This window comes from Polypterus senegalus, unplaced genomic scaffold (genome assembly GCF_016835505.1).
Source record: "Polypterus senegalus isolate Bchr_013 unplaced genomic scaffold, ASM1683550v1 scaffold_5580, whole genome shotgun sequence".
Taxonomy (NCBI): Eukaryota; Metazoa; Chordata; class Cladistia; order Polypteriformes; family Polypteridae; genus Polypterus; species Polypterus senegalus.
The window spans coordinates 20,665-32,986 of NW_024385686.1; the positions used below are offsets into that span (position 1 = coordinate 20,665).

The window sequence follows — 12,322 nt, forward strand, 5'->3', positions numbered from 1 at the left end:
GAGCTGGACGAGATCTATCTGTCTTTCTATCCATCCATCCATCCATGAGGAGGAACGGGGAACAGGGGGGTCTTAAATGGGTGGCGAGAGCGAGAGAGCCGACAGAAGGGGATCAGCATGAAGGACAACGTACATTCAAATTTAAAAGAATGGCAAAAAAAAAAATGAAGACAGACAGGGGAAGGAGAGAAAAAAAAAAAAAAAACATAGGGCTGTCGTTTAGAAAAGAGGGCTTCCAAAGTTGAGATGTTTTTCTCATAAAACGAGAGGTTTTCTCTGATCATTCCAATTATTTTCTGTTGGGAAAAAACTTTCTGTTTATTTGTGTATGCACACCTTGCCTTCCACAATACTTCTTTTATCACGTTTATTCGGTCCCAATCTTTCTTCCCGACCTCTCTTTTCCCTGACCTCCCAAACACCACCAAGTCTCTATCCAGCTTGATGTCTACTATGTGTCTCTGCCTTACTTCCTTCCATATCCTTGCCACTGTGGGGCAGTCCCACATTGCATGTCCATACTGACTTATTTTTTTTCTTTTACATCCGTCCCTGGGACATTTAGGCCCTTGTAAATTCTTTCTTTTACTTAAAGCCAGGTTGGTTTCTAGTGCTTCATGGGCGGCCAGCCAGGCTATATCTGCTACTTGATTATTTGGAAACTTTCCCCCAAATCTTTCCCATATCAGTTTAGATTCCTCTCTAGATTTCCCAGTAATGTTTACTGGCTTCTCACTTTCCCTTACTTTTCCACTAATTCTTTCCACCTCCTCCACAAGTCCTTTTCATCCTGCTGAAGCCCACAATCTTTGATACAGTCCATCAACCTCCTGTATAGTTTGGGTAATCTAAACTCATATGGTTTCTTGTTCTGGGTTTTATAAAGCCCAAACCTTCTTAGATGACCACCCATCATGTACCTGGCTAAATCCGCTGCCCTCCCTTTCCGCTCTGTAACAAGGATATGTAAACGGCCGTGTATTTCAATCTTAACAAGATCCTTAAGTCCAGAAAACCTTTCTCCCCCTTTCCTTTTTTGTTTCTTTACTTTCTGTCTTGCGACCTTCTCATCTGTAGACCTCCCAAAAAAATAAAAACATTGTCTTTCGATTTTCCTTAGAATATATTTTGTCCGTAAAAAACTGTTGCCAGAAAAGAGCCTGGGCAAAATTATTGACTTAATTAGCAAAATTTTGCCCTCATATGTTAGTCTCCTAGTCCTCCAGAGACTTGTGAGCTTGTATAACTTTCTTTCCATCTCCTTCCAGTCTCTTCTTCCCTCCTTCTCCTCTCCAAAATGGATCCCTAATATTTTAACCGCCCCTCTATGTATTTTCATGTCGTGCCCAAAGTCCTCCTGCCACTTGCCCTGCAGATGGCACTCGGATTTCCTTATTTAATTGGGCTCTTTTGCTTTTTGAATTCTGTTCCTAGCAGATATCTGATCATATCCGCTAACTTCCCAATTTTACTTAATGTCATATTAACAACAGTTGCTGTGTGTCTTAAAGTCAACTCCCTTTCTATATTCGAACCTCTTTCCCTCCATTTTCATTACCTTCCTTCTTGCCAATTTTTCACATTATGAACCCTATAAGAACACAAAACACTTTCTTATAATTCTTCTTACTATTTTCTTTGGTGGAAAAAACACATTTGCTAAATACGATAGTTTTGGGATTGTAACTGCCTTCATCAGCAATATCTTCCCTTCTATTGATAAGTTCGTTAACCTCCAAAATCCTGCTTTTTTTTTTTGGTTATCTTTTTCCCCATTTCTTTCCACTCCATCCTCTCTGTATTCTTAACCCCAATACTTTCACAACATTTGACAACCTTATTCTTCCTAGTGGTTTTTCCTTCCATTTCCCCCAACGGATTCCATGAGGAACACAAAGTAAAACCAGCGGTACCCAAGGATTCTCGAAGGGGCACAGTACCAAAGGAGTCCAGTCTTCATCTCAGGTCACTGGGGAGCATCCATGTCTCACAAACATATAGCAAGAAAGGAAGCACCAGGACTCTAAAGACTTGGCCCTTCGTTCTTTTGCAGAGATATTGGGAGCGCCACACACCCCTTTCCAGTGACCTCATGAACCACCAAGCTCTCCCCATCTGTCTACTGACTTCATAGGAAGAGTCACCAGGGACATGAATGTCACTGCCAAGGTAAGTAAACCACTCAACAAGGTCAACACACTCCGCAAACAGACACACTGCTGATATCTGTGCCCAAGAGGTCATTAAAGGCCTGGCTGTTGGTTTTCATCCAGGACACTCACAAGCCCAGACACTCAGACTCCTCACTCAGTCTCTTGAGCACCCTGATCAGAGCCTCCATTGACTCCACGACAATCACAGCATCATCAGCAAAGTCAATATTCATGAATCTTTCTTCTCCAACAGATGCCCCACAGCCGCTGAACCCCATGACCCTGCACAACACCCAGTCCATACAAGCACTGAACAAAGTAGGAGCAAGAACACACCCCTGACGAACCACAGAATCAACTGGGAAAAACACAGAGGTTCTGTCTCCACACCACTCACAGTACCAGTGTACGGGCTGGCCATGATATCCAGCAACTTCAGGGGGAATCCCACTAAGTCTCAGGAACTCCCACAGGGAAGCTCGAACAACTGAGTCGAATGCTTTGTGAAAATCGACAAAGGCTGCTAAGAAACTTTGCCGATATTCACGCTTTGCGCTCCATGCCACTGTGGGATTGCACGTTAGCAAGGACACGAGGTTGCTGGTCCTTTCTGGACGATGCCCCCCTTTGTAAAGTTGCAGGCTCCCCGTCTGAAGAGCTGGACGAGATCTATCTGTCTATCTATGTATCCATCCATCCATCCATCCATCCGTCCATGAGGTGGAACGGGTAACAGGGGGGTCTTAAATGGGTGGCGAGAGCGAGAGCCGACAGAAGGGGATCAGCATGAAGGACAACGTACATTCTAATTCAAAAGACATTCGAAAAATTTCAAAAGAATGGCAAAAAAAAAATGAAGACAGACAGGGAAGGAGTGAAAAAAAAAAACATACGGCTGTCGTTCAGAAAAGAGGGCTTCCAAAGTTGCATATTTGGGGAGAGAAAAAGGAGCAGCCCTCGTTTACTGGGAATACCGAGTGCTGTAAGCTTTTGCCTTTCTGCCAGCAGGAGTCGCCCTTCACCTCGTCTTTTCTTTTCCTCCTTCCACCCGTGTCAGAAGCTGGGCTCTTGGCAGCAAGGAAAGCGGCTTAAAATCAGTAAAGAGGCACTAAAAATAATGAATGATTATTTATATTATTATTTTATTATGTGTGTGGGGGGGTCCTTAAGATAAATACATACATTGATTAGTTAATTTAAATTAATATTATTTTTATTATAATTTTTCTATTGGGGGGGTCCTTAAAATAAATAAATAAATGGACAGACAGACAGATTGATTGATTGATTTTTGGAACTTCTTTATTTATTGCTTAAAGCTCCCAGAGCCGTTGTCTCACAGGCTCCTGCTTCACAATCGCCCAAGCACCACTTCCATAAGTTGAAACGCATGTTTTCAGTCTGTTTTTGAACCAGGACTATCAGGGAGAGCGCGAACGCAGTCCCCCACTACCACAAATTATGCAGTCGAGTTTCCCGCATTTGGGGAAATCGCAGGGGTCAGCACACCCGGAGTGCAATGGATGAGCCTCGCCCTGGGAGAACCACCTTAGTGATCATGGTATCTCCCCTGCCAGGTAAGTATGAGTTGTACAGCCCGGCGCTCATCCTCCCACTTCCTCGGCTTCATCGCTCGGCGGCGGGAGGTTTTCCCCAGCACAGTCCTCGGTCCTTCGGCCTCCTTCGGGCTTCTTCGGGATCCTTCGGGCTTCTTTGGCCTCGGGAGCGCGCATGCGCGGGAGCTAGCTGCTGCCCAGACGCCCGTGTGCACCGTGACCCGGATGTTGGGGTTGCACCGACCTCACCACCTTGATTAGACAGGTTTCACTAGCAACCCCAAGGTGCACCTCGCTCTTATGCAAACCAGCCACCCATCGCTGGAGCTTATTGGCTGGAAGAGAAACAGGAGGGGTAGGACTGGGCGGGATGCTGAATGAGAAACAGCCGCCCAACAGCAAAGACAGGCGGCAGGCGGCAGACAGGAGGCAGGAGGCAAAGCTGCGAAAGAGGAAGGCGACCCTGCGCTCCGGAGACCGAGAGGAAGAAGCCCTCGGCGTGGGCGCTCGCACACGGCAGCAGAGCACCCTCGGGAAGACCTGCGCCGAGGCCGCCGAGTGATCTGGGGCAGCGCTGGGTACACGTTCGAGACTTGAGCCGGTGCTTGCCCTCCCTTTGATGCCACTGTGGGATTGCACGTTAGCAAGGATACGAGGTTGCTGGTTCTTTCTGGAAGATGCCCCCCTTTGTAAAGTTGCAGGCTCCCCGTCTGATGAGCTGGACGAGATCTCTCTGTCTATCTATCCATCCATCCATCCATCCATCAATCCATCCATCCATGAGGTGGAACGGGTAACAGGGGAGTCTTAAATGGGTGGCGAGAGCGAGAGAGCCGACAGAAGGGGATCAGTATGAAGGACAACGCACATTCTAATTCAAAAGACATAACTTAAAATTTCAAAAGAATGGCAATTAAAAAAAAAAAATGAAGACAGACAGGGGAAGGAGAAAAAAAAAAAAAACATAGGGCTGTCGTTTAGAAAAGAGGGCTTCCACAGTTGCCTATTTGGGGAGAGAAAAACGAGCAGCCCTCGTTTACGGCCATACCACTCTGAACACGCCCGATCTCGTCCGATCTCGGAAGCTAAGCAGAGTCGGGCTCGGTTAGTACTTGGATGGGAGACCGCCTGGGAATACCGAGTGCCGTAAGCTTTTGCCTTTCTGCCAGCAGGAGTCGCCCTTCGCCTCGTCTTTTTCTTTTCCTCCTTCCACCCGTATCAGAAGCTGGGCTTTTGGCAGCCGAGTGATCTGGGGCAGCCCTGGGTACACGTTCGAGACTTGAGCCGGTGCTTGCCCTCCCTTTGATGCCACTGTGGGATTGCAGGTTGGAAAGGACACGAGGCTGCTGGTCCTTTCTGGACGATGCCCCCCTTTGTAAAGTTGCAGGCTCCCCGTCTGAAGAGCTGGACGAGATCTATCTGTCTTTCTATCCATCCATCCATCCATGAGGAGGAACGGGGAACAGGGGGGTCTTAAATGGGTGGCGAGCGAGAGAGCCGACAGAAGGGGATCAGCATGAAGGACAACGTACATTCAAATTTAAAAGAATGGCAAAAAAAAAAATGAAGACAGACAGGGAAGGAGAGAAAAAATAAAAACATAGGGCTGTCGTTTAGAAAAGAGGGCTTCCAAAGTTGAGATGTTTTTCTCATAAAACGAGAGGTTTTCTCTGATCATTCCAATTATTTTCTGTTGGGAAAAAACTTTCTGTTTATTTGTGTATGCACACCTTGCCTTCCACAATACTTCTTTTATCACGTTTATTCGGTCCCAATCTTTCTTCCCGACCTCTCTTTTCCCTGACCTCCCAAACACCACCAAGTCTCTATCCAGCTTGATGTCTACTATGTGTCTCTGCCTTACTTCCTTCCATATCCTTGCCACTGTGGGGCAGTCCCACATTGCATGTCCATACTGACTTATTTTTTTTTCTTTTACATCCGTCCCTGGGACATTTAGGCCCTTGTAAATTCTTTCTTTTACTTAAAGCCAGGTTGGTTTCTAGTGCTTCATGGGCGGCCAGCCAGGCTATATCTGCTACTTGATTATTTGGAAACTTTCCCCCAAATCTTTCCCATATCAGTTTAGATTCCTCTCTAGATTTCCCAGTAATGTTTACTGGCTTCTCACTTTCCCTTACTTTTCTAATTCTTTCCACCTCCTCCACAAGTCCTTTTCATCCTGCTGAAGCCCACAATCTTTGATACAGTCCATCAACCTCCTGTATAGTTTGGGTAATCTAAACTCATATGGTTTCTTGTTCTGGGTTTTATAAAGCCCAAACCTTCTTAGATGACCACCCATCATGTACCTGGCTAAATCCGCTGCCCTCCCTTTCCGCTCTGTAACAAGGATATGTAAACGGCCGTGTATTTCAATCTTAACAAGATCCTTAAGTCCAGAAAACCTTTCTCCCCCTTTCCTTTTTTGTTTCTTTACTTTCTGTCTTGCGACCTTCTCATCTGTAGACCTCCCAAAAAAATAAAAACATTGTCTTTCGATTTTCCTTAGAATATATTTTGTCCGTAAAAAAACTGTTGCCAGAAAAGAGCCTGGGCAAAATTATTGACTTAATTAGCAAAATTTTGCCCTCATATGTTAGTCTCCTAGTCCTCCAGAGACTTGTGAGCTTGTATAACTTTCTTTCCATCTCCTTCCAGTCTCTTCTTCCCTCCTTCTCCTCTCCAAAATGGATCCCTAATATTTTAACCGCCCCTCTATGTATTTTCATGTCGTGCCCAAAGTCCTCCTGCCACTTGCCCTGCAGATGGCACTCGGATTTCCCCTTATTTAATTGGGCTCTTTTGCTTTTTTGAATTCTGTTCCTAGCAGATATCTGATCATATCCGCTAACTTCCCAATTTTACTTAATGTCATATTAACAACAGTTGCTGTGTGTCTTAAAGTCAACTCCCTTTCTATATTCGAACCTCTTTCCCTCCATTTTCATTACCTTCCTTCTTGCCAATTTTTCACATTATGAACCCTATAAGAACACAAAACACTTTCTTATAATTCTTCTTACTATTTTCTTTGGTGGAAAAAACACATTTGCTAAATACGATAGTTTTGGGATTGTAACTGCCTTCATCAGCAATATCTTCCCTTCTATTGATAAGTTCGTTAACCTCCAAAATCCTGCTTTTTTTTTTGGTTATCTTTTTCCCCATTTCTTTCCACTCCATCCTCTCTGTATTCTTAACCCCAATACTTTCACAACATTTGACAACCTTATTCTTCCTAGTGGTTTTTCCTTCCATTTCCCCCAACGGATTCCATGAGGAACACAAAGTAAAACCAGCGGTACCCAAGGATTCTCGAAGGGGCACAGTACCAAAGGAGTCCAGTCTTCATCTCAGGTCACTGGGGAGCATCCATGTCTCACAAACATATAGCAAGAAAGGAAGCACCAGGACTCTAAAGACTTGGCCCTTCGTTCTTTTGCAGAGATATTGGGAGCGCCACACACCCCTTTCCAGTGACCTCATGAACCACCAAGCTCTCCCCATCTGTCTACTGACTTCATAGGAAGAGTCACCAGGGACATGAATGTCACTGCCAAGGTAAGTAAACCACTCAACAAGGTCAACACACTCTCCGCAAACAGACACACTGCTGATATCTGTGCCCAAGAGGTCATTAAAGGCCTGGCTGTTGGTTTTCATCCAGGACACTCACAAGCCCAGACACTCAGACTCCTCACTCAGTCTCTTGAGCACCCTGATCAGAGCCTCCATTGACTCCACGACAATCACAGCATCATCAGCAAAGTCAATATTCATGAATCTTTCTTCTCCAACAGATGCCCCACAGCCGCTGAACCCCATGACCCTGCACAACACCCAGTCCATACAAGCACTGAACAAAGTAGGAGCAAGAACACACCCCTGACGAACCACAGAATCAACTGGGAAAAACACAGAGGTTCTGTCTCCACACCACTCACAGTACCAGTGTACGGGCTGGCCATGATATCCAGCAACTTCAGGGGGAATCCCACTAAGTCTCAGGAACTCCCACAGGAAGCTCGAACAACTGAGTCGAATGCTTTGTGAAAATCGACAAAGGCTGCTAAGAAACTTTGCCGATATTCACGTTTGCGCTCCATGCCACTGTGGGATTGCACGTTAGCAAGGACACGAGGTTGCTGGTCCTTTCTGGACGATGCCCCCCTTTGTAAAGTTGCAGGCTCCCCGTCTGAAGAGCTGGACGAGATCTATCTGTCTATCTATGTATCCATCCATCCATCCATCCATCCGTCCATGAGGTGGAACGGGTAACAGGGGGGTCTTAAATGGGTGGCGAGAGCGAGAGCCGACAGAAGGGGATCAGCATGAAGGACAACGTACATTCTAATTCAAAAGACATTCGAAAAATTTCAAAAGAATGGCAAAAAAAAAATGAAGACAGACAGGGGAAGGAGTGAAAAAAAAAAACATACGGCTGTCGTTCAGAAAAGAGGGCTTCCAAAGTTGCATATTTGGGGAGAGAAAAAGGAGCAGCCCTCGTTTACTGGGAATACCGAGTGCTGTAAGCTTTTGCCTTTCTGCCAGCAGGAGTCGCCCTTCACCTCGTCTTTTCTTTTCCTCCTTCCACCCGTGTCAGAAGCTGGGCTCTTGGCAGCAAGGAAAGCGGCTTAAAATCAGTAAAGAGGCACTAAAAATAATGAATGATTATTTATATTATTATTTTATTATGTGTGTGGGGGGGTCCTTAAGATAAATACATACATTGATTAGTTAATTTAAATTAATATTATTTTTATTATAATTTTTCTATTGGGGGGGTCCTTAAAATAAATAAATAAATGGACAGACAGACAGATTGATTGATTGATTTTTGGAACTTCTTTATTTATTGCTTAAAGCTCCCAGAGCCGTTGTCTCACAGGCTCCTGCTTCACAATCGCCCAAGCACCACTTCCATAAGTTGAAACGCATGTTTTCAGTCTGTTTTTGAACCAGGACTATCAGGGAGAGCGCGAACGCAGTCCCCCACTACCACAAATTATGCAGTCGAGTTTCCCGCATTTGGGGAAATCGCAGGGGTCAGCACACCCGGAGTGCAATGGATGAGCCTCGCCCTGGGAGAACCACCTTAGTGATCATGGTATCTCCCCTGCCAGGTAAGTATGAGTTGTACAGCCCGGCGCTCATCCTCCCACTTCCTCGGCTTCATCGCTCGGCGGCGGGAGGTTTTCCCCAGCACAGTCCTCGGTCCTTCGGCCTCCTTCGGGCTTCTTCGGGATCCTTCGGGCTTCTTTGGCCTCGGGAGCGCGCATGCGCGGGAGCTAGCTGCTGCCCAGACGCCCGTGTGCACCGTGACCCGGATGTTGGGGTTGCACCGACCTCACCACCTTGATTAGACAGGTTTCACTAGCAACCCCAAGGTGCACCTCGCTCTTATGCAAACCAGCCACCCATCGCTGGAGCTTATTGGCTGGAAGAGAAACAGGAGGGGTAGGACTGGGCGGGATGCTGAATGAGAAACAGCCGCCCAACAGCAAAGACAGGCGGCAGGCGGCAGACAGGAGGCAGGAGGCAAAGCTGCGAAAGAGGAAGGCGACCCTGCGCTCCGGAGACCGAGAGGAAGAAGCCCTCGGCGTGGGCGCTCGCACACGGCAGCAGAGCACCCTCGGGAAGACCTGCGCCGAGGCCGCCGAGTGATCTGGGGCAGCGCTGGGTACACGTTCGAGACTTGAGCCGGTGCTTGCCCTCCCTTTGATGCCACTGTGGGATTGCACGTTAGCAAGGATACGAGGTTGCTGGTTCTTTCTGGAAGATGCCCCCCTTTGTAAAGTTGCAGGCTCCCCGTCTGATGAGCTGGACGAGATCTCTCTGTCTATCTATCCATCCATCCATCCATCCATCAATCCATCCATCCATGAGGTGGAACGGGTAACAGGGGAGTCTTAAATGGGTGGCGAGAGCGAGAGAGCCGACAGAAGGGGATCAGTATGAAGGACAACGCACATTCTAATTCAAAAGACATAACTTAAAATTTCAAAAGAATGGCAATTAAAAAAAAAAAATGAAGACAGACAGGGGAAGGAGAAAAAAAAAAAAACATAGGGCTGTCGTTTAGAAAAGAGGGCTTCCACAGTTGCCTATTTGGGGAGAGAAAAACGAGCAGCCCTCGTTTACGGCCATACCACTCTGAACACGCCCGATCTCGTCCGATCTCGGAAGCTAAGCAGAGTCGGGCTCGGTTAGTACTTGGATGGGAGACCGCCTGGGAATACCGAGTGCCGTAAGCTTTTGCCTTTCTGCCAGCAGGAGTCGCCCTTCGCCTCGTCTTTTTCTTTTCCTCCTTCCACCCGTATCAGAAGCTGGGCTTTTGGCAGCCGAGTGATCTGGGGCAGCCCTGGGTACACGTTCGAGACTTGAGCCGGTGCTTGCCCTCCCTTTGATGCCACTGTGGGATTGCAGGTTGGAAAGGACACGAGGCTGCTGGTCCTTTCTGGACGATGCCCCCCTTTGTAAAGTTGCAGGCTCCCGTCTGAAGAGCTGGACGAGATCTATCTGTCTTTCTATCCATCCATCCATCCATGAGGAGGAACGGGGAACAGGGGGGTCTTAAATGGGTGGCGAGAGCGAGAGAGCCGACAGAAGGGGATCAGCATGAAGGACAACGTACATTCAAATTTAAAAGAATGGCAAAAAAAAAAATGAAGACAGACAGGGAAGGAGAGAAAAAATAAAAACATAGGGCTGTCGTTTAGAAAAGAGGGCTTCCAAAGTTGAGATGTTTTTCTCATAAAACGAGAGGTTTTCTCTGATCATTCCAATTATTTTCTGTTGGGAAAAAACTTTCTGTTTATTTGTGTATGCACACCTTGCCTTCCACAATACTTCTTTTATCACGTTTATTCGGTCCCAATCTTTCTTCCCGACCTCTCTTTTCCCTGACCTCCCAAACACCACCAAGTCTCTATCCAGCTTGATGTCTACTATGTGTCTCTGCCTTACTTCCTTCCATATCCTTGCCACTGTGGGGCAGTCCCACATTGCATGTCCATACTGACTTATTTTTTTTTCTTTTACATCCGTCCCTGGGACATTTAGGCCCTTGTAAATTCTTTCTTTTACTTAAAGCCAGGTTGGTTTCTAGTGCTTCATGGGCGGCCAGCCAGGCTATATCTGCTACTTGATTATTTGGAAACTTTCCCCCAAATCTTTCCCATATCAGTTTAGATTCCTCTCTAGATTTCCCAGTAATGTTTACTGGCTTCTCACTTTCCCTTACTTTTCCACTAATTCTTTCCACCTCCTCCACAAGTCCTTTTCATCCTGCTGAAGCCCACAATCTTTGATACAGTCCATCAACCTCCTGTATAGTTTGGGTAATCTAAACTCATATGGTTTCTTGTTCTGGGTTTTATAAAGCCCAAACCTTCTTAGATGACCACCCATCATGTACCTGGCTAAATCCGCTGCCCTCCCTTTCCGCTCTGTAACAAGGATATGTAAACGGCCGTGTATTTCAATCTTAACAAGATCCTTAAGTCCAGAAAACCTTTCTCCCCCTTTCCTTTTTTGTTTCTTTACTTTCTGTCTTGCGACCTTCTCATCTGTAGACCTCCCAAAAAAATAAAAACATTGTCTTTCGATTTTCCTTAGAATATATTTTGTCCGTAAAAACTGTTGCCAGAAAAGAGCCTGGGCAAAATTATTGACTTAATTAGCAAAATTTTGCCCTCATATGTTAGTCTCCTAGTCCTCCAGAGACTTGTGAGCTTGTATAACTTTCTTTCCATCTCCTTCCAGTCTCTTCTTCCCTCCTTCTCCTCTCCAAAATGGATCCCTAATATTTTAACCGCCCCTCTATGTATTTTCATGTCGTGCCCAAAGTCCTCCTGCCACTTGCCCTGCAGATGGCACTCGGATTTCCTTATTTAATTGGGCTCTTTTGCTTTTTTGAATTCTGTTCCTAGCAGATATCTGATCATATCCGCTAACTTCCCAATTTTACTTAATGTCATATTAACAACAGTTGCTGTGTGTCTTAAAGTCAACTCCCTTTCTATATTCGAACCTCTTTCCCTCCATTTTCATTACCTTCCTTCTTGCCAATTTTTCACATTATGAACCCTATAAGAACACAAAACACTTTCTTATAATTCTTCTTACTATTTTCTTTGGTGGAAAAAACACATTTGCTAAATACGATAGTTTTGGGATTGTAACTGCCTTCATCAGCAATATCTTCCCTTCTATTGATAAGTTCGTTAACCTCCAAAATCCTGCTTTTTTTTTTGGTTATCTTTTTCCCCATTTCTTTCCACTCCATCCTCTCTGTATTCTTAACCCCAATACTTTCACAACATTTGACAACCTTATTCTTCCTAGTGGTTTTTCCTTCCATTTCCCCCAACGGATTCCATGAGGAACACAAAGTAAAACCAGCGGTACCCAAGGATTCTCCGAAGGGGCACAGTACCAAAGGAGTCCAGTCTTCATCTCAGGTCACTGGGGAGCATCCATGTCTCACAAACATATAGCAAGAAAGGAAGCACCAGGACTCTAAAGACTTGGCCCTTCGTTCTTTTGCAGAGATATTGGGAGCGCCACACACCCCTTTCCAGTGACCTCATGAACCACCAAGCTCTCCCC

General features: G+C 45.9%; 4 non-coding genes across 4 annotated transcripts; 2 read left to right on the forward strand and 2 right to left on the reverse strand.

Moving 5' to 3' along the window:
* Positions 1–3,574: 3,574 nt before the first annotated feature.
* Positions 3,575–3,738, reverse strand: LOC120522432. The gene has a single exon (XR_005632376.1). It is a non-coding gene; the product is annotated as a U1 spliceosomal RNA (small nuclear RNA).
* A 1,005-nt stretch (positions 3,739–4,743) lies between these two features.
* LOC120522442 lies at positions 4,744–4,862 on the forward strand. Its single transcript, XR_005632385.1, has one exon. It is a non-coding gene; the product is annotated as a 5S ribosomal RNA (ribosomal RNA).
* A 3,817-nt stretch (positions 4,863–8,679) lies between these two features.
* On the reverse strand, positions 8,680–8,843 carry LOC120522435. Its single transcript, XR_005632378.1, has one exon. It is a non-coding gene; the product is annotated as a U1 spliceosomal RNA (small nuclear RNA).
* Positions 8,844–9,847: 1,004 nt separating this feature from the next.
* On the forward strand, positions 9,848–9,966 carry LOC120522422. The gene has a single exon (XR_005632366.1). It is a non-coding gene; the product is annotated as a 5S ribosomal RNA (ribosomal RNA).
* The last annotated feature ends 2,356 nt before the right edge of the window (positions 9,967–12,322 follow it).